This window comes from Xenia sp. Carnegie-2017, unplaced genomic scaffold (assembly GCF_021976095.1).
Source record: "Xenia sp. Carnegie-2017 unplaced genomic scaffold, XeniaSp_v1 HiC_scaffold_6, whole genome shotgun sequence".
NCBI classification, from domain to species: Eukaryota; Metazoa; Cnidaria; class Anthozoa; order Malacalcyonacea; family Xeniidae; genus Xenia; species Xenia sp. Carnegie-2017.
The window spans coordinates 8,507,282-8,534,741 of NW_025813526.1; the positions used below are offsets into that span (position 1 = coordinate 8,507,282).

Sequence of the window (27,460 nt, forward strand, 5' to 3'; positions counted from 1 at the left end):
TTTAAGAATGAAGGAACTACTGTCCTGTCAGTCCATGAATTTCTGTATTTCCTCTGAGCCATACTGTAGTGGCTTCTTTAGGCGAATGTCATCTGGTAGTCCTTCAACATGAAAACCTTCAGAAAGATATGGAACGCGAGAACCAGTCCCACATTTTGCTTCACCTTTAAGAAAAATGCTCACTGACAAGAACGGAACTAACAATCATAATGATTAACAACATGACTGTAAAAAGAGTAATTTTTACAAAATTACTCACAGGAAAAAAATTTTGTATCTTCCATAAACTTTTAATTAAAAAACAGAGAAGATTTCTTTATGCAGGTATATCAAAAGGTACTTTTACACTATCACTGTAAGGGAAACACTACCATTCAGGAATATACAGGCAGCCTTTGTACATAACTGTTATTAACAACAATATACTTTTTTCAAAAGTATTTAATGAAAAATTTATTGAAAAAATATTTTTTCAAACTTGCAGCCATATTGTGAAATACTTTATCCAGGCCTGTGATGGTAAAAATTACACCTGTATGGTCACGTCACACTCAATGGTGAAGACCTGCGTACAAGAATAAATAAAAAAATAACTTACTATACTTCTTGTTGAAGAGCATTCTTACATCCTCATGAGTCCATTTCTGTTTTTCTCGGTCTACATCTACCAAATATAGCATACAAAATTTTTGTTAGCTCTACAAACCACAATTTTATCCCAAAAAGCTTGCTTCATGATTTTTCACTCTCTTTAGAGAATTTAATGAAGAGTGAAATCACGAAGCAGGCTTGTCAATATAAAATTATAGTTTTTGAATTTTTGTTATAAAGGCGTGCTCAATATCTTCATAGATAGAGCAAAATATAAATTCATAAAAGTAAAATTAAATATCAACTAAACTTTCATTCACCTGATGATTGCCAAAAGGCGTGAAACACAGTGTAGCAAATGGTTTTATGATATTATATACGTACACCACTTTATCGGATACAAAAAAACACCTTAATATTTACCATTAGAAATATGCTATTTTGAGATGGGATGAACATTTTGCAACCATACGTAACACAATATTGTAGTAAAGCTCTGAAACTTAGTCATATGTATCTACTTGACTACCATCCAGTAACTGGTATCCATGAAACTGGTGCAGACATATCAATAGAAGTTAAACGTTATGCCTACTGCGCATATGTGATTTTGCAAATTTTTTACTTTTTACCAAACATTGCTTGAAACTTGCACAAAACTGCTGGTTCATTGTGAACAAATCTTTTTCCTCCTGATAAACCAAGGACATAAAGTTCTTTTTTCTATTCACCAGTAAGCAGCTGGCCTGGCAACCAAGATACTCCAAGTAACTGAACTAAAAGAAAAATAAAATAATTGATAATTGTCACATTATGCATAAGTACTGCAAAAAGCTATGTATAGTTTACAACAATATGGACTTTAACAAATGGCATGAGATGACATTTATTTTATTATTATTGCTATATTTTTTATTTACTATACATAGTTTCTGTTGTTGTTGGTATTGCTATGATAAGTATTATTGCTATAAATGTAATGCTATACCATCAATGCTATTGTAATGATCATCATTACTGATGGAGCATTAAACAGAATCTTTTGTTGTCTAAACACTATTCTACATATTCCAAATTATATGACATATATATCTGCATTACATCTGTGATTAAGGCAGTGAAGTATAAATATTGTCATAAAATATCAACAACAACAACAGCAACAACAATCATCTCTTCAGTGATTAATCTTCCTGGAAACAAAAGAATTTTACAATCACTTTTGACAGCATTTAGTAACTGTGAATATTTTCAATTTCACACAAACTTTAATCTTCATACCACCATTAAATAAAGTTCATTATTATTAAATCATTTCTTCATTAATTCCTTCATTGCCTTATGAAACAGTTCAACTGATACATTCCATACAACCACAATACAAAAAAGGTTTTCATGCCAGATGGCGTTCAAGTCAAATTTCATGCCAAAAGAAAAACAAGTTTGCAATAAGAAATAACTTTCTATCTGGTAATCACTGCAACCATGTTTGCACAAAAAACACATGCTCAAAACAAAGAGTTTTACTCAACATAACACTATTAGAAATGCATCCAATGTTAAGGCACTATAAACTTCCTTTATCCGAATCCATGAATTATGTATATTTCCAAAGACTAAAGTCTCCCCAATCAAAGGACTATTCTAATTTATTATAATTACTTAATGCTACCTCTGCTATTCATTGCAAAATTAATTTATCAAAATGACTGTTACCTCCTCAGCTAAAAGTTTCATATGCTGATCAACCAATTTTGTTCTTTGAGCATCATCTAATGTCACTGTGTTGTTTTTCATGTCATCAGCTTTCTGTATGCATTTTTTTTGCTCAGATTCTCCAAAACCAATCCATTTGACAGAGTCCAATTTATTTTTTTTACTCGGGTGAAACAAGCAGATTGATGCTTGTGATATTGTTGTTTCCAAAGAACTTTCACCTACAATTTCTTTGAAATGGGGTAATCTTAGGTAATTGGGTAATTAATATGGCTGTAAAATCTTGCGTTACTTGAAATGTAATTAAATAGAAGAATAAATCAATCAAGTGCCAAGTTTTTTTCCCTTATATATAATTATAACTAATTATTTGAAGCTTTTTGGTTTATGATCATTGATCATTTAATCATAAGACAATGAATAGCTGGCATATGCATTGTTTTATTTTTGAGGACACTAATATTGATTATTTGTAAAGGTGTTTATTATAACAAGTGATTACGAGTTCTTCTTAAATATGAAGCTTTTTTGACAATTTTCAAGGAACACTAAAGCTGAGCTATTTTACATCGATCATGTGTCCCAAGTCACATGTCGCCCATTTTTTAAATGAAAACCTCATGTAGAGATGTGAAGATGTTTTGACCTGCGGCTTAAACCAGATGTTTTGCCAGAAATTTCCTAGGCCTGTCCATGTAGGAAGAACAGTTTCCCTGTTAATAAGAATTGTGTTCCTAGGCATGGTGATAAGCTTTGAAATTTGAAAAATATTTTTTATGACCAATCACCAAATATTATTTCTGATGATCAATATAACTTTTAAAATAAATTATTTCACATTTAAAGATAACCATGAAACATGAAACATGAACCAATTTGACCATCATCAGCCATGAATTTTGTGAAATATGTACTCGATAATCATCTCATGTAATTATATCAAAAAAGACATGTTGGTTGTATTCTGTCTTTTATGGCCAGTTCACTGGTATTTGCTATAAATCTCCGCTTGCATACACTTACAGAAGGCAGAGAGTTCAGTTTATATAATAACCAACTTCATTGGTCGATAGCTATGGTCTATGAGAGGACATACGCACGGAATTGACGTCACAGAAAATTTTATGTTTATAAAAACAAACAAATGGCGGATATATTTGAAAATTTATCACAATACCTCTCTGTATGGGAAAATAAAGATATTCACAAAGACCTAGCTTAGGCAGTTAAGGTATATGACTAAAAAGAATAGGAAAACCGGGTTTCAAACATTAATCTGTACTTCGTCTTCGACAACAAACCTTCAAGAAAATTGATCAGCCATTGCTTGTTTATTTTGTTGGCCAACCACTCGCCCCTGCGGCTCGTGGCCACTTTTAGTTTTTATCACAATTGACGTCATACTCGAGTATCTATATAACTGCTTAGACAACGGTTAAATGTTATTTGTCTGTTAGGTAATTAATGCCAGGGACGCCGGAACGGCAAAAGGGCAGGAGGGGCAAGCCTTTGTGGAAGGGCACATTAGTGAATTATACTAAAAATAATCTAATAGTGATAAACAGCAAAGAGATGTGCTACATGCAATACACTGTACAGAAAAACATGTCCGCAGTGTTGGTCGATGAATATTAACGATAATATAACTATCAAACGATGTAACGTCACTAATTTACAATTTGCCATGTATTGTATTTTCCAAAATATTTAATTCTTCTTTCATTTCTCTGTGAAAACTCTTTGGCAATTACGTCTATTTCCACCATATCCATGTGTTGCTTTTCACTGTTGGAGAACATAATATCATTCAGATGATTTCCTTCAGTGTTTGACCGCAGCCATGTTTCGAGACGACGCATTACGCTGAATGTGCGTTCGCACGAGGCAGATGAGAGTGGCACTGTGTAGTATAGTATAATTAGTTTGTGGATCTGTGAGCACCTTTTCTTTGCTGACGGCATGGCATTGAATATCTCTGCTATTGTATAAATACGCGTGACTTCTGTTATTTTTTTCTTCTGATCCGCGTTGTAAACCCAAGAATGGTAGGAAGATCATCAAGCTGCATTCTTAGAACATCTTTATCAATCAAAGAATTGCTTAATCCATCTAAAGATACTCCTCTTTCTTTCATTGAGTTAAGTAACAGTTCCTCGATGCATTTGATCTGGAAAAGATCGTCTTATTCAAATCGCGATCCTAGACCTGAGATGATTGCATCAATTGCTTGGTAGTACGAGCTTTGCATTGGTGTTATATTCGCACTGATGTAAACTTTCACGTGTTATTAACATTTCTTCATTATTCATCCATCTTGGAACTTTTCTTAGTCCAGTGTCACAATTCCAGTTCAACATCATCAAACTTTCATCATCTCTCTTCTTCGCTTCTCATCTCATGAAGACGTTGACGAACACGTCTTATTGGAAATAGAGCGTACACAGCTGAAATATCAACCGCTTGGAGCTCTTTAGAAAGCCTCTCGAGTAAAGTCAATAGCTTTCTTGTCGCGTTTAAATTAAAGATGACGATTAAGGAAAACAGTTGTCGCCTTAATATTCCTCTAATCTTTGCTTTTGTGTCTGCCGAAATGCTAGGATCTTCCTGCAATTTTTCAAGGGTTGCATGTAGTTCAGCCAATTTCTCAAAGATGACGTCAGCAGCCTTTACTCTTGTTGTCCATCTCGTTGTAGAAAGACTTTGGAGTCGAAGAACTTTGTAATCGTTTGTTCCTGTTTCGTTTCTAAAATCTGCCTGTATTTCTTCAAACAATAAAATACGGTTTGGATGGGCACCTACGATTGCATACAGGCATTGGCATAAATCCAGTGATGTAGACAATGAATTAGATTGCTTAGCTTCATCCTGTATAATAAGTTCATTGCAGTGACTGAAACAATGAACATAAATTGCGTTTGGTGCAATATCTTCCTTGAGCTTTCTTGCGAGGGATTTCATTCCCGAAGCCCCATCAAAGCCCATAGCTGCCATTTTGGGACCTTCCATGCCACATCTGAGAGCGTAACTGTTTTCATGTTCGTTGAGTTTCTCACAGCCTTTTTCCAGCATAACTGCCAAAACTCCTTTATCTGTGGATAGCCACTCATTGTCTAGCCAATATCGACCATGCTTCACACTACTTTCCTTGTCTTCACTTGTGAAGTCTTTCTCATGTTTTACCCATGTCGTTTTCATGCATATCTTTTCTGTTTCACCAATCAGACTTTTCGATTTGGACCATTTTTTTGTTTCACAGTCTGAGGCTTTTTCAGTATTGACAGTTATTACAGTGTCAATTCCGCTTGTTGAAGCAGAATCAAAATCATGGCCTGTGTTTCCTTTTGCAAGCAGCGATGTTATTTTAGACTGACCAGGTTTAGCCGCTGCTTTCGCTAATGCTTTTGCTGAATCTTTTTTACATCTTTCTGCTTTTGGCATTGTAGAAAAAGCGATAAGATGCAATAAGTATCCCTTTCAAAATCATCAGTGTTTAGGTGACTGAGCCATTTATGCCAGCAGATGTTTGCGCTATCTATTAGAGTTAATTATTTACATGTTATTTATACTATCGGTAATTACTTATAAGTCGAGCTTTCCTTTACGTCATTAGCAGTACTCACTCTTTCATTGCGTTTCAAGTTCTCACGCGTTGCAACAAAAAAGAAGAAATAAACAAACGAAGAACTTACAAAACGTACTTAAAACAAAGAAATGTTAAAGGAAAAGTAACATAGTTACGACAATTTTATTGCTAAGCTAAAAAGAATGCAATATACCGCAACGGTTAAGTAGTCTTTATCTTGGATTAAAAACAATAAATTTTCAACAAGTAGGGCACTTTTGCCCCCCTGCCCACCTGCAGAAAAGGCAAGGGGGCCGTTACCCCCCTTGCCCCCCCCCAGTTCCGGCGTCCCTGATTAATGCTTCATAAACACAAATTGTATTAAGCTGTACTTAATTGGGAAAATTCACTAACTTTAATCTTTGGAAAAAGAAGATCATGAAATTTTTCTCAATAGGTGAATTTTCCAGGCACACCATGCATATATAGGCAATGGGTTAGAATCAACTAGCATGGTTTAAAATTTGAGCTTTTTTGCACCTGTTAATAGGCGTCTTTATGGGGGGTCTATACTAATAACTTTGTAAACAATTTTGAATACTAGATCTTTTTTGGAATAGCATAATTGTAAAGTAAATTTTATGTTTTTAGGCATGCTATTGAGCCTTCACATTTGGCAAAACGTTTAGTTGTTCATTTATAGTATTTCTAAACAGCGTTTAGAAAATATGTTGTTTTTACGCAAAAACGATGCTCACAAAAAAACGTTTTGCATTGCTCTAAAACAATAAAAATTGCACTTTAGAGGCATTGTATTCAAAATTTCCCAGAGGAGAATACCTCCGGAGTGCTCTAGGTGAGCAGCAACTCTAGAGTTCGATGACTGCCTATTGAAAAATCGTGCAAATTAAAACCATGTAGCCAGTACTTAAAAAAATGCATATGGGAGACACGTAGTCTCATAAAAGAGAAAATTCGTAATATATTTAAAGCATTTAAAAAAACTACTTCAGACATATACCATATCAGAAAATCATTTTTCATTTTTGGAAAATATGTGTTGCTTAGAAATTTTGGGTTTGTTTTAGCAATACTACATTCACAGCAAATAAACCTGTCACAATTAAGAAGACTGCAACGAAACTTCTTAAAGGTACAAAGAACTAGAAAAGTACAAAAACAAATCATTGATCTACTTACACAAGTTGTGAAATTGCAAACACAAATCATTAAACTTCAAAATGAAGCAAGAACTTTCGTAACGCCAAAGAAAAAAGGTAACCAAATTGCCCATTATTGTCTGTCTTAAAGTAAATGGTTTGAGCCCGGGAGTATCGTTACATGTTTGTAAATGTGGATCGTTTAGGTTGGTATAGTCCTGAGCAGGAGTGTTTTTGTTGTTGTTGACTGACGTTTCGACAACCTTGGCGCTAATTATCTTTAGAATCAAAAATCGGTAGTCATACTATACCGACCTGGACGATCTACATTTACAAACATTGTCTCTCTTATTCATCAAAAGTGTGACCATATTATTTAAATTTGTTAAATTAAAAATAATGACTTGTATTAGCATTCAATTAATGAATTTCTAGCGCTTTGTGGCGCATACTTTTTAGTTTTTACATGATGCAAAGAAGCTGTAAAAGATGACAGGTATAAAAAAAATTTTTATACCATGGCTAATGATCATTTACTAAACCTGAAAATTTGTCTTCCTTATTTAGTTGTAAGATTCACATCTATCAAACAAAGAAAAATGTAAATACCAAGATGCAGCAATGAAAAAATTGTACATTTTTCTAGTCTCTATTTTCAAAAAAAAAAGTAAAAAATGAATGGGCACAGTTTAGTCTATGTAAGAATTCATCTTATTGTTTATAAAACTTTTGTTTAACGAAAACAAAAGAATAAAAGAAACTATTTAAATTGTAACCTGTCAATAAAGAAGAGTTTAATGAAGAAAACATATAAAGATTGTAAGTAACTTTCAATTTCATTCCTTTCAGATGGACGAATTTTTAATTTCCTATTTGCAATCAGGCTTAAGGTACTGCTAAAAATTTCAGTGCATCAAAATATATAACTACGTCACAAACAAAGAAGGTTAAAAGATGGAAGTTCTGTCACTGTTCAAGTAAATTTTTTAAAGTTGTAATGGTCATGCTATGCTAAATTATGACAAAAATTAGAGTTCTTATTTTTTCTTCATGATGCAGGTAAAAATTAATATAGCTAACTAATTAATTGTTTTATCGTTGGTTGTTCATGGATTAAAAATTTTCTTAAAACAGTTATATTTTTACATTAGAATACATTTAGTTCTTTAAGGTAAGAGGTACCTTAATTGTATTTGGCATATTTAAAACATGATTCATCATATTTGGTAGTAGCACTCACATTGTTTTAATAAATTTTTACGTTTTGTATTTGTTTATCACTATCAAAAAGTACTTTTGCAAAACTTGAAAAACTACAACATAGCCAGGGGCGGATCTAGGATTTTTCAAACATCAGTCACAAAACGTCGGAGGCGCTCCGCACCTTTGGGGGTCTGAGGCGTTCTCCCCTGAGAAATTTGAATTTCAGAGCCTTGAAAATGCCATTTTCAGCGTTTTAGAGGAATACAAGATGTACTTTGTGGGCATCGCTTTTGCGTAAAAACAACACATTCTGCTTACGTTTTTTTAAAAAACAAAATGAAGTGAACACTATCTGAATGTTTTGCCAAATATTTAGGCTCATTATTATGCCAAATATATGACTCACTAGCATGTCTAGGAACGTAAAATGTATTTTACAATGATGTTATTCAAAAACAGTAATAGTATTTAAAAATTTCTACCAAGTTGTCAGGCATAGACCCCCTAGAGACCCCCATTCAAACCTCTATGTAATGAGTTAATTTATAAATTTGGTACTACAAGTGACAGCTCATAGATGTAGAGAAGCTCAGACTTCAAACCATGCAAATTTATTGTAACCCTTTACCCATCTCCACATCAGTGCCAGCAAATTCACTTTTTGAGAAAAAAGTCAAAATTTTTTTCTGCCAAAGATTAAGCAAAAATTATCAGAGTGAAAATTTTCAGTTAAGGACAGCTTAATGCCATAAATGTTTATTAAGTATTTCACTAGACTATTATCTTCTGCAAGGTGTGCTATATAGCAATCACTAGTAGCATTGAATTTGCAAATACAAACAGAATGTAACCAACATGATTTTAATTAATATATTACATGAATGTTAAAATTGGTTCATGTGTCATGCTTACCGGTTATGATAAATATCGTTTCATATGATCAAAACTCCTTGAAATGTAAATCTGAAATAATTTAGTTTAGAAATTATAATGATCATCACAAAAATTACCTAGTGAGCATGAAAAATAGTTTGCTGTTTTGCAAAATTTCAAGGTTTATCTGTATACATAGGAAGACATTTTTACTTTATAGAAAATGCTTTTCATACATCAATAGCCCTTTGGAATTTATAACAAACAATCTGGTATGAGCCGTATATTAACACACCTTTACATCTCTACATGAGGTGTTCAGTTAGAAAAGGGGACAATATGTGACATGGGGCAACATTTCATATATGTGAACTACTCAGGTTTAATACCCTTCCAGTCAAATTGTCAAAATAAAAATCTTCATGGATCAGAAGACTCAAAATCACAGGTTATAGTAAACAGCTTCTCATTTAATCAATGTTAGTTTTCTCAAATCTTAAACAACAAGTAGTAGAACTGTCAAATGATTGAATGTTTAATGATCATAAACTGAAAAGCCCCAAACATTTGTTTATGATAAAGTAAATAATAGTATGGCGCCTTATGGCTACAGATTTATTGTCCATTGCAATATATTCGCAGGAATGTAGGATTTCGCTACCATATATCAGCCACGGTTCCCCAAGTACTAAGGAAATCAGAGCTTTAAGTTCTTTGGCTAGAACAATTTTACAAGCATCAATCTGCTTACCATACGCCATATGGACATAAATCATATCACACAATCGCATAAATTGACTTTAAAGTAAATGGTTTGAACCCGGGAGTATCGTTATATGTTTATAAATGATGATCGTCCAGGTTAATAAAGTCCTGAGAAGGACTGTTTTTGTTGTTGTTGACTGACGTTTCGACAACCATAGCCGTAGTCATCTTTAGAGTCAAAAAAAAAAATTAAAAAAAAATAAAATTTTTTTTTTATGACTCTGAAGATGACTACCGCTAAGGTTATCGAAACGTCAGTCAACAACAACAAAAACAGTCCTTCTCAGGACTTTATTAACCTGGACGATCATCATTTACAAACATATAAATTGACTTTGATATATTACATTCATGCATATACTTCACTTGTCCTTCACTTACGATTTTGGATGGAAATTTCTGCTTATAAAACTTAAAACAATGTTCGCATTCTTTTGAGCATCAATGACTGAAATGTCGCTTGCAAGATCGTCTTTCCAAGAATTTACAATTTATCCATAAATTTTTCACCCTCTTGAAAAAATTCACAGTTTGGACAGCAGCATTCGTGTTATTATATGAATTTGTAAAAGATTTCCATAAATTCCATCTGATTGTGGTTTAGTTTCTATTATGCTTATAAAAATTACTATGAAACGATGAAGCGTTCAATTCAGACAGTGAGCTTGAGTACGTTAGTTCAATTGGCTATCAGTCGAAATCGGTCAAACCAATCACAATAAAACAAAAATTCAAATGAACCAATTGTAAGATAGCAATTGGACTCCCTTATACGTCCGGCCACCCTGTTATCGGTCGAGACCAATGCAGACTGTCCACTGATCTGGCTATTGACCAATAAAATAAGTGTTTTTGGCGTTCATAGACTCCTTTATCAATCGAACCAGTAAAGCCACCACGCTTATTAGTCGGTTATTCCAGGTAAATTAAAATTCAACTGATCTGGTTACCAATGAGATATTCATTGGATTAGTCATTAGTTTTTAATAATAAATAAAGCTGCATTTTTATCACGAAGTAAATGCGATAATAAAGTAAGAATACTTAAATGAGATATGATCTTCGTACTTAGCTGGACAATTTAAGCAATCGTCTCAGGACCTGAAAAAATCAGGTGACTCAACGGGATGAGTTGGGTCACTTAAAAAATTGGGTGACTCATCCCGTTGAGTCACCTGATTTTCAGGTCCTGAGACGATTTAAATGTCCATAATACGAAGATCATCTCATTAATTCAAACACCGCACTGCATAAAACATTCATATAAAGTAAGAATACTTATGAATTTTTAATTAATATGAATAGGTAATTTTGAATTTCAAAATCAGTCGCAAGACGGATTTGACATACTCTAGATCCGCCTCTGGTTCTATATATTAAACAAATTCTTTTAGGCTGTTCGTTTTTTCTGTTGTTGCCATAGCATAATGGCCAAAGTGTGCAGAGGTGCATCTATGGCAGTTTTAGCACGTAACTTCCTCACTGTTTTCAATTATTACTTAGTAAAATCTTCGCGATGTTTTGCTTAAAACGAGAAAAGATTTGCTGTTACCTCCTGGGGCTGAAACGATAGCTCTGTCGTGCATAAACAGCTTTGGAGCTTTACTGAAAACTCTGTCCACGGTTAAGACTAATATACTCGATAGGTTAGCGTCCTTGGGTGTCAGTGATGAGGAGAGAAAAAGGGATTGGTCATCTTCATTATGCTTATCTTCAACACAGAAGGTCTTGTCTAGAATTTTTTCCTAAATACTTTCTATTCTGTGAAATGCTCCAATATGAATACCTACACGTTATGCCAGGCTTAAAGACACCAACACGACCTCCTGTAAGCAAGAGCTACACATGGAATAGGGGCAGAAGTTGCATCATTGGCTGGACAAGGCAGCCTTTATGTAATAACTCACAGAATATTGCTAGAAACAATTGTGATTGATGTGCCTGAGAGTTACTTGTACATTTTTGCCGTTAAAAGTGACTTAGACTTTATTTGGGCTATGTGACCATAGTTGATAATAAAGAAAGAGTTTATAAAGTATTTATAGTAATAGAAGGCTTTGAAATGTTAGAAACCTCTTTTTTCTTTGTGAATTTTCTTTGAAATTTTATTTACGATCCTTCAAATCAGGAAAGTGATGGAAATGATAGCTATGTTTCTGTTCAAAAACTAAGCAAAACAAGCACTTTAACTGAAGAAATAGACTTGACTCATAATCATTTTGATATAACTTTAGAGGTAGTGTAGGCTTACACATTTTTCAATCTTAGAAATGAACAATTTTTATTGTACTAACAAAGTATATTTTCGTCATTTTAAAGAAGAAAGAAGCAAAACCAATAACAGTAGTGAATAGCTTCTGCAACTCAACCAATGTTTCCTTCGACATCTAGAGAGCAACTACAGCAAGCACTTAACAACAACATTAATATTGAATTATTTGATGAACTGTTATCCAATGGCAATGTCGATGAAAGCAATTCTGCCACAGGTGACAGCACAGGTGTCCTTTGTACTTATGGTGATCTCAGTAGACATCGTTGTAGAAAAAATGTACAAATTAAATACTAATATAAATGGCTAAAGTAAATTTCTGCATTTTTGCTCTATTTTAGGTATGTTTAATGTTTGGGGATACTATTCTCTTCATTTGACAGGGGAAATGGTAATTCTCTCAGTGAAAAGTGACTCTTTTTGAAGGGATGCTTTTATATTTTACAAAGCACTAGTTCATGCCACTAGACCATTACGTATCGAATTTGAAGGAGCCTATGAAATGGATATCGATGGTGGAGGTCCAAGGAGAGAATTCTTCGAATTATTGGCTACCTATTTATCATCTGTGGCAGCTGGTTTCATTGAAGAAATACAGAATTTATTTTGCCAGTCATGAAGTTTCCTGTATTGAAGCATAGGCATTTTAAAATTGTTGGCACAATAACTGCAAACTCCATTATAAACGGGGATAGTGGTAAGTGCATACAATAATATATGTGATGACCGTTGAAGTTTCACTTTTGGGGAATTTTTTGTAATGTTTTGAAGAAGAAAAATTGCTGAGAGGTTGAGTTTTATTCAATTAATTAGATCACCCACTTGTTGCTGCTAGCTGTATCCAGGCATTTTTCAATTCTGTTTACTTTACTGCATTTGAACTTTAGAGTTTGCATGGGGTAGGGATGGAATAACCACATTGCACTGCACACTTCAATTTTGTGGTATTTATAAGAATCTTAATATATTTGCAGGTTTTCCTTGTCTTATAAATCTAATATACGAATATATAGTTTCTCAAAATGCAGAATTGTGTTTGTTATATTGCCAAGTGCACATGGTCACTGATGTAGAAGCTGTTTCTATCACTAGCAACACAGATGTGTGGTCTTTAAAATTACAACAAAACTCAGCAGTGTATTCAATCATGGGTTTTTTGATCAAATAAAAAGCTTACCACAACTTCAATAGTTAGTCTATAAAGATTTCTACGTTTATCTTTAGATGGGGTTAAAGGATTTACCAGTGTGGTCAGCTCATGGAGTGCATCTTATGGCCAAATGGAATCAGACCGTGACACTTAGACAAATGGAAGGGCTTGCCTGTTGCTCAACAAATCATCTACAGAAGTTGTGGGATAAGGAGTAGAGTACAAAGAAAGATGATTAATTTCTGAATAATGTCGATATGCGAACATGAGTTGACGTAGTGGCATTTCTTTTAGTAGATATGCTATTGGATTTATGGACTTTTACAAAGGAGTTTTGTTCATTCTTGACAAGTAAACATAATGAAGGCAAAATTCATCATTTGAGTTTGTAATTTCTAAAATGCTTTCAAACTGCAGCTCTCTGAATACTTGACCAAAAAATGCACTGACTTGGGTGTTAACATCACTTTTTATACGTTCAACATGCTGATTGCGAACGGGTGTCCCAGCAATAACACTCTGTGTTGCAAGATGTTCAATCATTTCTTGCCAGATTCTCATGATTTTTCCACCATGCTTAGTACGTACACGAATTGGTCCAGCATACCGATTGACACACAGTAAAAATAAAGGGGCCCTTTTAGCCCCCAAAATGAGGACAAAATTGAACAAATTTGATAACACTCCAACTAAACTTTTCTCAAAAGATGGACACTTCTCTGGGATAATTCGCAATAATGCCATGTCAAGAAAGCTATACACATTCATGCCTTCAATGTATTTTATATTGTACATATAGTACGTGGCCAACAAAGCAACCAGAGCATCGCCAATCTTTTTGGTCGTTACATGGTACAAAACTATTCGTTCTGCCACCACATATATAGTGTCACTTTGATAAAGGTCATCCACTACCAAAATACAAGGTTGAATTTGTGTTCTTATTCTTTCATCAAGGAAAGCGCCATTCTACGACAAAAAGACAGCAGAAAATTTAGAGAACTAGCTTGAGGCTGCACAAAAAAGTCTTATGTGTCTACTTTCATTAGGGTTCACAAGTCACTTTTGTTATGTGAGAAACAAAATGAAGTAGTATGGTAATACTCATTTTATAGTAAAGATATAGTGCCAGTTTTACCTTAACAACTTTGATAACACCTTCTTTAACAAGAGGCGTCCTCCTGCTGTTTGGCTGCTTGAAGACAATTTGAGCGATTTTGATAGCTGCCCTACCAGCACATTCGCCTAAAAAATAGCACACACTGCTACACAAAAGTTGATCGAGAAACAACTGCTGATCCTTCTTAGTTTTATTTCCTTCAAGAGAATTTCTGATGTGTATGAAGTTGATTGTCAGCTGAAATACCTTCTTCAAGGATACCACTGTCAATAGCATTGTGCATTCTTTTTAAGTCTTCTGACTGTTAACCACCGTTTTTCTCAGCATATGCCAACAGCCTGTGACGCCACACTTTGTTGAAGTTTTCCTTTACCTGTGTAGCTACGTCTTTATTCCCCATAACTTTTGCAAATTCAGCCTTGATCTGTAGTAATACAATATACAGCAGTTACCTATAAGCTTTGCTAAACTTATGTACGTATTTTATGGGATGAAAATACTACTAGGTACTAACGTATAGCAGATTTTTTAAAGAAGGGAACATTGCAACAACTTCCACTATTCTTCTGACGTCTTCCAAGACAAGTGATCTCTTTGAAGCATAGCATGCAGCCATCAACTCCTGAATTTTTTCATAATCCTTTTTAGCTAAATGCCACTCCTTTTTTATTTTTGATACCACTGCTAAAAGATCTTCTCTTTCGCACGGCTCGAGAACGTTCGTCCAAAAGTGACTGTTCCTTTTTTGTTGTTTTGCCTTTAGTTTGCGAGACATTGGTAACAGGCGTGTTACATCTCTTTCTTTGCAAGTTTTTGAATCGGTAATAGATTTTCATCTCAATAGATCCCTATAAAAGAAAGCTTTCATTTAAAAGTAGTAAAAGACAAGTAAATTTATTTTTTATCATTTACAAAATAGAGACGCAAGCAGCCCATTACAACTAAAACGCAAATAACAAGGTGATAATGTAAACTTGCATCACATAGTTTGGATTAGGGGGTGGGATGGGAAGATGCATCCATTTCTCTTCAAAATACTAAAGCCTAGTTAACATATATTTGTATATAATTGTGGCAATTCTATCGGCGTTGAAGGTTCATATCAAATATAAGTGTATGAGAACGCGCGTTGTAATTGTGGTAAGTAATTTAATCGCAAAAAATCTGGAGTTCAGTCAAATCAAAAGCAATTGTGTTTAGAGATAAATGGAGGATGCCACTATAATTGGTAAAATCTACGAACGTAATAAATATGTAACAGAATTTAACAAAAAATGTCTGACATCCTTTGGCAACAAATACGTACTCACAGAAATCACATCCACTCTGGACAAGTTGTAACCTAAACCACACCCATGCTATTCCCAAACACACTCCAGCCAAAAAAATTGTGAATACACATCCCTGATTTAGATTTTTGTGTTAATTAGTTAGTCACACAGTTATTGATTTTAGCAGGCATGATTATAAGAAATTGAGGTGTGACGTCATTAAATGTATTTGTCATGACTGTTGGCAAAAAGAACGTGTGGTTTCTTTAAAAGAGATTTATCGAGGAAAATTAAAACTTTGTAACTGCCCAAAATATTTTCTGAAGTACAAAGTTTTAACTTGTCTGGCAAAATCGCTTTTGAGAAATCATACATTCTTATTATTGCTAACAGTAAAATACAATTAATGTCATCACACATGTCAGCTTTAAAAAATTCCTAATGCTTACAAGGAGCTAACATTCATGTGATTAAAATTCATTATTATTTGACAAATATGTATAATGAAACAAAACAAAATGTCATATTATAAACACTTTTAAGTATTATTTACCCATGGCTTTGAGTTTGCATCCAATAGTGGATCTTTCATGAATGGATATGATTCAACAATCATAAGTGCAATCTTTACATGTTCTGTTTTGCTGGGATGAGCTCGTTAATCAGATTTGGGGGTAAATACTCTGTTTTCAGCCCAGCTTTAACAGCATAAGAATACTAAAAGACAAAAACACTTGTTGTGACCTGTCTTCCTCCTTCCCAAAAAAACTAGAGGCTAGTTTAGGGGCAAGATAATGTCAGAAATTTAGGAATACAATTGTGGTTTCGAAATTTGTAAAATGGCTAAAGACATGGCTGTTGAGAGACCAACTCTTAAACAAAAGCTGATCATTCATCAGCTCACCTCTAAAAGGACTTAAACCTTAATAACTTTGTAAGCCTTTAACTTTAACCACCCACTTAAGCATAATATTCGTACTATTCTATGTAATAAACGAGCTGCTGTTAATGTATTGTACTTACACGATTTGGAATTTTGTAGTTCTGTAACCAATCCTTAAACAAGTAAAATAGTACTAAATTGCAAATTAGATTTGTTAGAAGTACTTCAATTTCCATTTTTTGAACAAATGAAAAAAAACTTGCATACTTTTGGGTACTGGTATTTGCATTAAGAGCATTTGGACACTAAAAATTACAAATTAACTATTAATGAAGGTTCACAGCATGTTTAAATAGGAAAGAGCTTAGTAGAGGGGTGTGAAGGAGCAGGACTTATGGTGATGCTGTTACTATTATCACTACAAAAAAATACAAATAAAACCAACAATAGAAATCTCGTAATATTAATAAAGAGGTAAGAACATTTCAACAAATGTCTGACATAATATGTATAGCAACAAGTTATCAAAGCCTAATCTAAACTAGAGGACCCTCCACCCCCAATACAGAACCATTGTGGATCATGACTATATGTATTATTATATGTAACCATGACTATATGCAATATTTTATGTAACCATGAGAAAATGTATTATTACTAAAATGATCAGAAACAGAAGTGCATCAACCTGAATTGGTGTTAGAGGTAAGCTATCACTCTAAAGAAGAAAAATTAAACCAGCATATCCTTATGCTGCAAATTTTAATGAATGCACATGGTGCACACAATTTAACAATGATTTGGGTTTGTAAAAAAATTGTTTATCTTAAATCACTTCCTCATTAGCAACTTTTTACACTTAAGTTTTTTGTTACTATGCATCAAGAAATAGCAATGTACATGAATGTAAATAAGGAAAAAACAAACCTCGTGCATTACTGCACTGTCAATTTTGATATAACTGTCAGGAACCTTTTTCACGGGACAAATATCAACCTAGGAAAAATTACGTGTTGATTTCATAAATGGCTATAACATGTTTTGGTATACGATGAGCAATAAATTTTTACTATATTCCAAGTCTCCTTTCCCACTGCATTCATTGCCATCGAAAGAAAATGTTATACTTCTATCCTCATCGGTTTCAGATGTTTCAGAAGAGCTTATAACCTCGTGCTTTTTTTTTCAATTCTGGAGAGTCTGATATAATGACTTCAAGCAATTCTTGGGAAGTAGTACATGAGGCAGAAGTAGATGAAGCAGAGCTTTTTTTCTTTTGGGGCATGGGATTTCTATTGGAATCCAACACCTTAAAAATAAGCATGACAAGTTTAAACAGTTCTAAAAAACACCAAACGTTTGCTGCTATAAACATAACATCCTGAAAAGTTTTTTGAAAGAGTTTGATATATTAAGTGCTCACGTACGTACCATGCCAGAAAGTTTCGACCAAACTGCAACAGCAGCACGCTTTTGTCTAAGATTCTTAAACATGTCACTAAACTCTTCTCTAGTCAATGTTGGAAAGAGTTCTCCATCAATCTCTGCAGCTGAGAAGGTACGTATATTTGTTATCGTAATTTGATTTTGCAAAGCCTAGTTGCAAGTTTGTAGCGAAAAACCCACTTTCATTATCAAACAATCTTACGAAGCTCTTGCTTCAAGCTTGAGTGTTTTAACATACAGTAAGTTTGCTATTATTATAGCCGATTTTTTTCAAAGCTTTTCCGAATGAGTAAGGTACTCAGATGTGTCATATAAACGATTGACCGGGAAATGCATTCATTTTATATAAGGGCCGAGTTACCCGGCTCGGCGAGTAACTCGCTCAGCCTGGTAACTCGGCTCCATATAAACAGGCCCTAACAAGTCAACACATCATTGCTCATCCTTTCTATTAAAATATTACGTTTGTAATCACGTGAAAGCGCATGCGACCTTTGCCCGACCCATTGAGTTCTATAATAACTGGAGCGGCTATCTCAAGCGCGGCCTTAGATATCTGATGACGCCAAAAAAATGGCGGATTTCGTCCGTTGCCGCTGAGATTTACCGAAATTGACCGCTTTTCCGAAAATTTCACAATTTCCCACTCCCTCCTGAGGAAAGAGTGAGGAAAATGTATGTGTGTATTTGGGATTCGGCAAGCAATTTTTTGATGAAAATCAAGGTAAAACCTTAAATTCACAAAGCGAGTCAACTGTGGTTGTCAGTTATCGACTCCTACGAGGGGATGCATTTATAACTATCGACGAAAGAGCTATATGTCGGCTACACATGTATGAATGCAGATGTGCGTCGTTTTCTTACCAGCGTCAAACTTGTTTGATCGATTAAACTCTTTAGTCTATACAAAAAAGTATATCATAGTTCATCTCCACGGTTCATGAGAGAAGTTAGCTTATTTTTATCATTGCTATTTTGTTTCTTTTCATGCAATGGGCAATTGCTTTTTTCGCCACAATTGTAGGATTTTTACTTGTTGCTTTAAAAAAGTAAATATTAAATCTCTGGATATTTACGGATTTTCTGTAATTGAGTTTCATATTAAATTTCAAAAAGACTCTAGTTTGCATAGGTTTGGTAAATGAAAACACACAATATTGTATAGAAATTACTTTAAGTAACCTTTTTGTGATGTTCTGAAGTGCAACTGCATCAAATACTTGTAAAGTTGTAGCACATTTTGATTTTGTTGTATTGATATATAAATTGGGCAAAATGCAAATAATCATCAAAACACTTATGCTTCCAAGTTCCAATGGTGTTTATAATTCATTTGTAGTTTTAATACTTCTACCCTTCTTTTTCACTTTGTTTTGTTTTACCTATATTTGCAATATAAGTGCACAATTTGAATGATTAACACAGTTTTCACCTCAATAATATATTTCATAAGCAGTTGGTAGTGCATTTTGTTCTCTGAGTATCCACATCTGGTGTTTTGTTCATACAAGAATGATGAAGTGCAAGTAGATATGTCATAGCAAGACAATATAACCAAATGAATTAAATACCTATAGTGTACTTTTATGCTAGAAGCTTAAAAGCTTTTTAGAAACTATAAAGTTATTGGATTATATTACCTATATATCATCAATCTCATGAAAAGAAATAAGCAAAAAAATTTGTAGAAAAGCTTTGAAAAGTGTTAAACTTTTCTTCAAAAAAGCAGCAATAATGCATATGATAAATTTCCATTCTGTACTCTAATAGGTAAATAAGCTCAAACTATTTCTAAAAGCAAAAACTGTGATAATGAAGAAATGTACAGTACAGTAACTTTAAAGGTTTCATCACTGAAACTTTAATGCTCCAGTATAGTGCATTAGATATTAGTAACATTGAAACAACACTCAACTAAAATATTTTGATAAAGATATGACATGATTTAAACATTAAGTTACATAAAACCCAATGGCTTATACAGTTTGATGCTTCACATCTGCATCGAGTCATCATCAATCTCAGTACAAATGTTTACATAGACACATACTTTATGGCCTTCCATTTTACATGTTTGTGAATTGACATTTCATTAAGCATTAAAACACACACAACCTTCTTGCCATCTTTCTTTGGTTCATGAACTTTAACTTCAAAGCATTCAAGGCATCCTTAGTGAATCCATTGTCTCCATCCATAGAATTTGACCATGATCAAATTAAATAACTCTGGATTGGGCAGACAATAAATCAATTATCTTTACAGCATTATCATTTTTTTAAGACTCTGCCTGGTCAATAACATCTTCTACTCATCTTTACTCCTTGATCTTCCCTGGATGTTGTCAGCAAATAGAACACAACAAGCTCTGCTCCAAATCATGGGTACTGTTGGGGCTGATCATTTCTTTTTGATACCAGATCACATTTTTGATACAGAGCAAAATGTGTGCAGTGTCTTTTGCTTTAGGAAACTATTTTGCAAATAGATGGGTAAATTTACGATTTCATGCATTAACAAATGACAGAAAAGTATGCAGAATTTTATAGACAAAAACAGGAAACATCAGTATCTTTGGCGTTCAAGTCAATCTTAAAAAATACGATCTTTAATACGTATTTTATGGCTTTTCAAGTACATGTATAATTGCTTTTCAATCGTTGACGGACTAAGAAAACAAGCAACTATCTCACCTGTAAGAAGCGATATGTTCGTTTTTGTGGAAACTACGACATCCAACAATTGAACGATTGAAGTGTTGGCATTATAAAAGAAATGCCAAAAAAGAATCGTCACAGAATATGGAACAAACGATATCCATATTCTGTGATATCGTGTTGTTTTGATAAATTCTTTATAATTTACTATAGACACCAGGGGAGGTCGAGAATATTATTTTTCTGCAAAGCGATCATTTCAGCGGAAATACGTCCGTTGGCCGCCATTTTTTTGGCGACCTCGCCCCAGTAAAGATAGCCGCTCCAGTTATTATAGAACTCAATGGCCCGACCTTGGCATTGTCAACGTCTGACTGACCTTGACTACGAAAAGGGCGGTAATTTTTACAAAATACACCAGTGAAATATGCGAAGAGTTTTTATATTGTTCTTTTTTATATATTATTTTTGGGAAAATAACTACTTCCTTTATCTGCGTTATAAATATAGTTTTTTTTCTTTTAGAATTGGTAATAAAACAATTCCTTGATTGATATCTCGTGAAACAGTGTATTTTTTTACATCATTAACCCTCGATCGGCATTTTTTTGAGTAACAACGTAGGTCTCGTACGCAAAACAAGCTGTTTTCCTCGGTGTCAATGAATAAAGCATTATATATATGAGAAATGTCCTAAAATATTTCAAAGATAACTGTTATGTCTAACTTGGGAGAAATTTTCCACATCATATCAAAATTTTAGCAATGTCTTCTTCTAGGTTTTCATAAAATATAAATATTTACAATAACTACCTTAAAATTTTCAATGACTTCATTATCCACTCCATTCTTTTCCAATAACGTGGACAATTCAGAGGTGGTTAAATCATTAAATGAAGGCATTGCAAGAAGTTCGGTGCAAATGTTACGACTAGACTACAAAAACGACTAGCAAGTAAGTGAAATGACTTAAAGTGCTTATATTACGAATTTTAGCCCCCCTTTTTTATGAGCTTAATTGAAAATTTGGATTATTTGAAGAACTATGACATTTCGCTGGACTTAAACAGATAAATATAGGTTCCTTAATTTTGCCTCCAAAGTCGGGTACTATTTGCGAATTTTTTACGACGCCATATTGATACTTGTGACGTAGATACTTGAACACGTCTGTTTCCGTCAATATAATATTAAATTATAGGAGGTGATTTTGTTGTAGTTTTTCTTGTCTTAAAAACAAATAATGACAGTATTTTCAATAAAATATTAAAAAACAAGTTTTCAGGAAAGTATGGCCTCAGTAGTTGCAGGTATGGTCCGGGAAGTAAACGGAGCTCTTACCCTTGTCAATTAGTGTCCAGTCCTACGAAGTAAACAGGGCGCGAGTGTAAACCGGAAACGAACTTAGCAGGGGAATGTTGAATGTGATAGGTTATCATAATAAAGGGAAATGAAACAATTGACAAGAAATATTATCTAATTTATTAAAGCATCCAATAAAATGTCTTAAAGCCCTCATTGTGTATTTCATTACACGATTCACTATATACTCGAACTATCGGCGTAAAAAATGTTATTTGCATTGTTCATTATTGCATTGCTTTTGGACGTTTTGAAAAAAGACAAAAAATATGGCACACATGTTTAATCAGATATATGCAGACACTGTTGAGTTTGAAGAAGTTAGTCACAGCGATCTTATCAATTTGACTTTCGTCGATTTTATAAGCAAAAAGATTCAAGAGCTACGAAGAGCTGAAAAGGATGAAAGTAAAGCAGATCCTTGGGTAGAGTATCAAAACGTTTTAGAAATGATGACTGAGGAAGATTGTTGGATCAATTTTGCAGCTCGAGCAGTCGAAACAATTAATCGCGAACATGTCTGGAATGGAATATGTGAAGCCTTTCAGTTTCTAAAGAACTGTGGACCTTTGAACTCTCATAAGACATATTTTGACCAACTGTTTAGTGCTACTTGGGTAGAACTAATGTTAATTTACACGGAGAAAAAACGTCCTCCTTTTGTTTAACATCTCTTTGACTATGCTGATTGTAGTTGTAAACTGAAATACAAATCAACTACGTAATAGACCACTTTGGCGGTTTTATTTGAATAAAAACACGTGCTCGCTAAGTGAAAAACTCGGACAAACATGGCGGAAAGTCATAACAATGACTAATTTGCTATATGAAATAGAAATATTATTCGCTCTCTTGCAAATGTAGCGACGAATCAAACTTAGTCATAGTTTTTGTGCGTCAACGGATATACGATGTGAGTAAGCACAACAACTCGCAACAAGTTAACCACACAAGCCCGACCACAAAGCATGAAAGCACTATAACGCGCTTAGAAAGAACTAAGTCATCCCACTATTACGTGCAGGATATGACGGAGAACACTCCTTCAGTTATTATATAAATGCACGACAAAATATAGAATGGGACAAGAGATGAATAGAGCATAGCAAAATTCAATGTAAACTCGTATGATTAAATATAATGCAATAATAATAACGATACGTGGCGGAGTAATTTTATGACAATGGTTACGACGAAGAGGTGCGCTTGGGGAACCTTCAAAAGCGATTCGCGGTATCCTGATCGTTTAAAACGAGACGCAAGTAGAAGCAAAGTATTTTTTTTACATTTTCCTGGGGAGAAATACCATAGCAACAAACGAGAGCGCTGGATTCGTGCGTGTCATCGAGGTGACAGATTTGTGTGTACGAAAGACAGTTATATTTGCAGACTTCCTTTTGTGGGAGAAAATGGTCCTACTGTAGATAACCCAGACCCTATTTCAGCGATACAAAGTATTGAGAATGTAAGTGTTGACTGTTTTTTGTCGTAAATGTGTGAATTATACGAAAGCTTGCTGACCGTTTTATAAGCTTATACATTCGTAAAGGTAATGTTGGCACTGGTGCAACAACAATGACAAGGAGAGTAGCTACAAAGAAGATTCACATTGAAAGAATTATTCAATGACTGAAGTCATTTAGTATATTACAAGGTGTAATCCCATTAACAATGAAACCATATATTGATTCTGTTGTGTCTATCTGTGCAGCATTGGTTAATTTGCAACCACAGATTATTGCATCACCTTAAAAACATTGTATATAGAAGCTTTAAAAAATATACAATAAAATATTCCTTTGTGTTAATAAACTTAGATAAATGCAGAGTAAACAATGTGTGCAAAGTTCTGTGCCATTTATTTCTTTCCATTGTTGCACCCTTGTTACTAAACCATTTATGTTCCATGAGAATGAAATCATTGGGACATTTCTCAAATTTTTCAATATCCTAAAAAATGTTGTGAGATTGAAAAAGAAAGCACTCTTCCCTATGTTATTGCATTGAGTACCTCTTTCCTATTATTAGGCTCTAACTTGAAGAAACATGTAGTTTCCATAATTACCTTTAAAAAGTATTTAATAAAAAGTAATACAAAAACAGCACGGAGGTTTGAAGAGATTTCCTGCTGTGGGACCCACCAAATAATGCATATAGCAAGATTTATTTGCACAATATATTTTATTGGTGGTATGATAAGAACTCACTTTTAACATATGATGAGAACGATGCTTTCTTTTGATGCTGTGCTTTTGAAAGGTGTAGTCCAAATTTCTTCAGAATGAAAAGTAAAAATTCTTAGCCAACAGTAAAAATAGCAATGAGAGTAGGCATAATGCAATGGAAAAACAATTACTGTGAGATATATTCAAATGTAGATTTCTTGTCTTCTTTATCCCAAGTTAAAGAGTCCAGAACAAGGAGATGCCTAACTATGAAACTGGTTACTATTGTAACATTACATGCTTTAAAGGAACACATGCAATATGGCAAATGTTGCTTTTCCTACCATGGTGAAATGATGGCCAAAAACCAGTGTAGGCTAAAATAATGGAATAAAAATTGTTTTTACATTTTTTTGCAAAAGATGCTACATTTGTTGTCTAAAGCATTTTTACCTTCTGTTGATTGGCACAAACACATAATCTTTTTCAAGTAACTTTGCATTAAAAAATTGTTCTGCAGTTTGGATTCTTTCTAGTCTACAAACATTAAATACAATGTATAAAAGTAGAATGTTTAAAAGATAAGTGCAATATCATTGTCAATTACTGAAACCTGCTTGATGTTCTCGCTTTCAGTTCTTGATCTCCCACAAGAACAGAATAGAATAAAGTGTCTACTATGGGGTATTCACAGCAGTGATCACTAGAAATGAAATTATTAAGTTCACTAGCATTAGTAAATTTACTTTTGTAGTGTAATCAAACTATTTGCTATTTTAAAATCAATCGATATTGCATAGAAAGAATATACTTCATTAATATAGAGAAGATTGTGTCTGTGATAAGTCCCTTTGGTTGTAGACTGTCTATGTCTTCTAGTTGCACATCAAAGCCAAATATAACAAAAGACTTCATGGGCGGATCACTGTTTTCTGTCTCCAAGATGCTTGCCGTATCATCTAAGGAAATTAAGAAAAAAATTGAGGAGAATAACAAAACATCCTGGCTCTTAATAAACCACTTGATACTTGATATGTGATACCTGTTTTGCATAAAAAAGCAGCCTCTTTTTCATCTTTGTTCACCGGATTTTGTTTATCAACATACTTTGTCTTTGTGGAGCCTATCATAAGTAACATTACTGCAAATTAACTTTAAGTAAATTTGCTAAGGTAGCACTCAAATGAAATGCTTACCATTTGTACACTCAGAAGATACCTTGCTCAAAATGCAGAATTTTTTGAACATGTGTATCACAACCTTGGTAAGCCAAAATTTTTTAAGCTTCAAAGAAATCCTTTGAAAGAACACTGGAGCATATGTCACTTGGTGGCAAAAAATTCCTCTCGTTGTCCAGACTACCAAATCACACTTTTTCAGTCCAGTAACATGCATAAGCACTTGAATTTGGTAAAAGTAACTGGACTTTTCTTGAAGAAAAAATTTGCCATTTTCCCATCTACCACCAATCTCAGGCTGCAGGAATGCCTCTTTGGGATCACGATATTTGTGGGTCCACGGACATTTATATTCCACTACAACACTATCGCATTTAGGCATACACTTACAACTTGTAATGTTATCAGGACTAGCACCAAGAAAAGGTGTATCTTTTAAAATCACGAAGCCTTTTGAAATTAAACTAAGTTGTTTATGTTTATTTGCTTGAACACTATAGTAAGCTTTCCTAGACTTTGTTCATGTTTTAGTCCCCAATCGAGTGGATTTTTAGGATCATCAACCCGGTGTTTTCTCATTGTCGTGATATCTTTTTGTTCTCTTAGCAATTTTACGAGAGAAGAAACATCCGTCTCATGTTTCTCAATGGAAATCTGCCTTGTGTAAATATTCTTAACTTTTGAGGCAGTTATAAATCCTCTTTTATGGGTGTACCATTCACTACATTGAAATTGCTTTTTAGTGACTGAAGCAATATCCTCAATCTCTTTCTTTGGGAAGTGGAGACTTTCTAAGAAGCCATCTGCATTTGCTTGGTGATTGCTTTGCAGGTGTTGTATTATCTTTTTTTCCATTATTCCATGCTTGGATGATTCTTTATTCTTTTCCAGAATTTCATCCATGCCATACACTTCTTTCTTCAAAATGGATAGTATAGGTGGTTTCTTCTTTATTTCATCCATTGATTTTACTAGAATAACAAGTTGTTCATGTGAACAGGGTCCCTTATCTGTAAATGGACGTGGGTCATAGTCAATGTATTGGTTGTATTCTTCATCTTTTCTTTTCTTTCCTTGATCTTTAAGTCCCACTTTTTTTATTTGAAGATCTTCTAGCTTGCACGGTGCTGTATCAGGCCTTGATCTTCAAATACATTTACACTCCTTACTTGTAACACTATCCTTTCCTCTAGAATTAAGCAGATCATCAAGAGAATACAAAGCAGATGATACATGCTTACATCCACCATCTCTACCACCAAGACAACAGCAATACGCATCAAGCACACTACCGCGATGAGACCCGTTTCCTTCAAATATAAACCATAAATTGTAAACGTCTTTACATTTTAGAGCATTTCTTTCATTGCAGGCTTAACCTGCCTATATAAACATGCACCAGCATCTTGCCTGTATGCTGTTAGCAAAGACTCAACGTATCCATCGTAAAACAAACGATAGTTCTCGAACGACTTATAGGCTGCAAGACCCTGCTTGTCGTATTCCGATGAATGATATAAGATGATTAAATATATCAAACAAGCCGAACAGGGTGAATTTTTAAAATCATTTGAAACATTAATTGTAAATGGATCCGGCAGCTCAACGTCATGGATCGTCAAACAACAAATTTACTTGCTCCTCGGCTTTACTGACTTGCGGGATCAATGGAATGTTCATTTTTCCACTGCACATGCAATGGCTACTAGTCCCGCTAAGATAACTATTTACGGTTATACCTCTACTCTGCACGTAACTTTTCAATTCTGGCAGTTTCATAGCTTTGAATTTCTCTTCCGTAAACTTTCTTCATTTTCCTTATATTTTGTCCTATTCTATATCATGTCCTATTCTATATTTTGTCGCGCATTTATATAGTAACTAAAGTGTTATCCGTCATATCCTGCACGTAATAGTGGGATGACTTAGTTCTTTCTAAGCGCGTTATAGTGCTTTCATGCTTTGTGGTCGGGCTTGTGTGGTTAGCTTGTAGCGAGTTGTTGTGCTTACTCACATCGTATATCCGTTGACGCACAACAACTATGACTAAGTTTGATTCGTCGCTATATTTGCAAGAGAGCGAAAA

At 34.0% G+C, this 27,460-nt stretch overlaps 4 long non-coding RNA genes across 4 annotated transcripts; 1 reads left to right on the forward strand and 3 right to left on the reverse strand.

Annotated features, from left to right (window-relative positions):
* Window positions 1-620: 620 nt before the first annotated feature.
* Window positions 621-2,370, reverse strand: LOC124456659. The gene is made up of 3 exons (XR_006952376.1): window positions 2,308-2,370; window positions 1,224-1,367; window positions 621-664 (listed from the first exon to the last, which is right to left on the reverse strand). It is a non-coding gene; the product is annotated as an uncharacterized LOC124456659 (long non-coding RNA).
* Window positions 2,371-12,722: 10,352 nt separating this feature from the next.
* Window positions 12,723-13,668, forward strand: LOC124456661. The gene is made up of 2 exons (XR_006952378.1): window positions 12,723-12,839; window positions 13,367-13,668. It is a non-coding gene; the product is annotated as an uncharacterized LOC124456661 (long non-coding RNA).
* Window positions 13,669-23,696: 10,028 nt separating this feature from the next.
* Window positions 23,697-24,311, reverse strand: LOC124456662. Its single transcript, XR_006952379.1, has 2 exons — window positions 24,239-24,311; window positions 23,697-23,981 (listed from the first exon to the last, which is right to left on the reverse strand). It is a non-coding gene; the product is annotated as an uncharacterized LOC124456662 (long non-coding RNA).
* Window positions 24,312-24,416: 105 nt separating this feature from the next.
* Window positions 24,417-24,862, reverse strand: LOC124456660. The gene is made up of 3 exons (XR_006952377.1): window positions 24,810-24,862; window positions 24,650-24,733; window positions 24,417-24,573 (listed from the first exon to the last, which is right to left on the reverse strand). It is a non-coding gene; the product is annotated as an uncharacterized LOC124456660 (long non-coding RNA).
* Window positions 24,863-27,460: the final 2,598 nt, after the last annotated feature.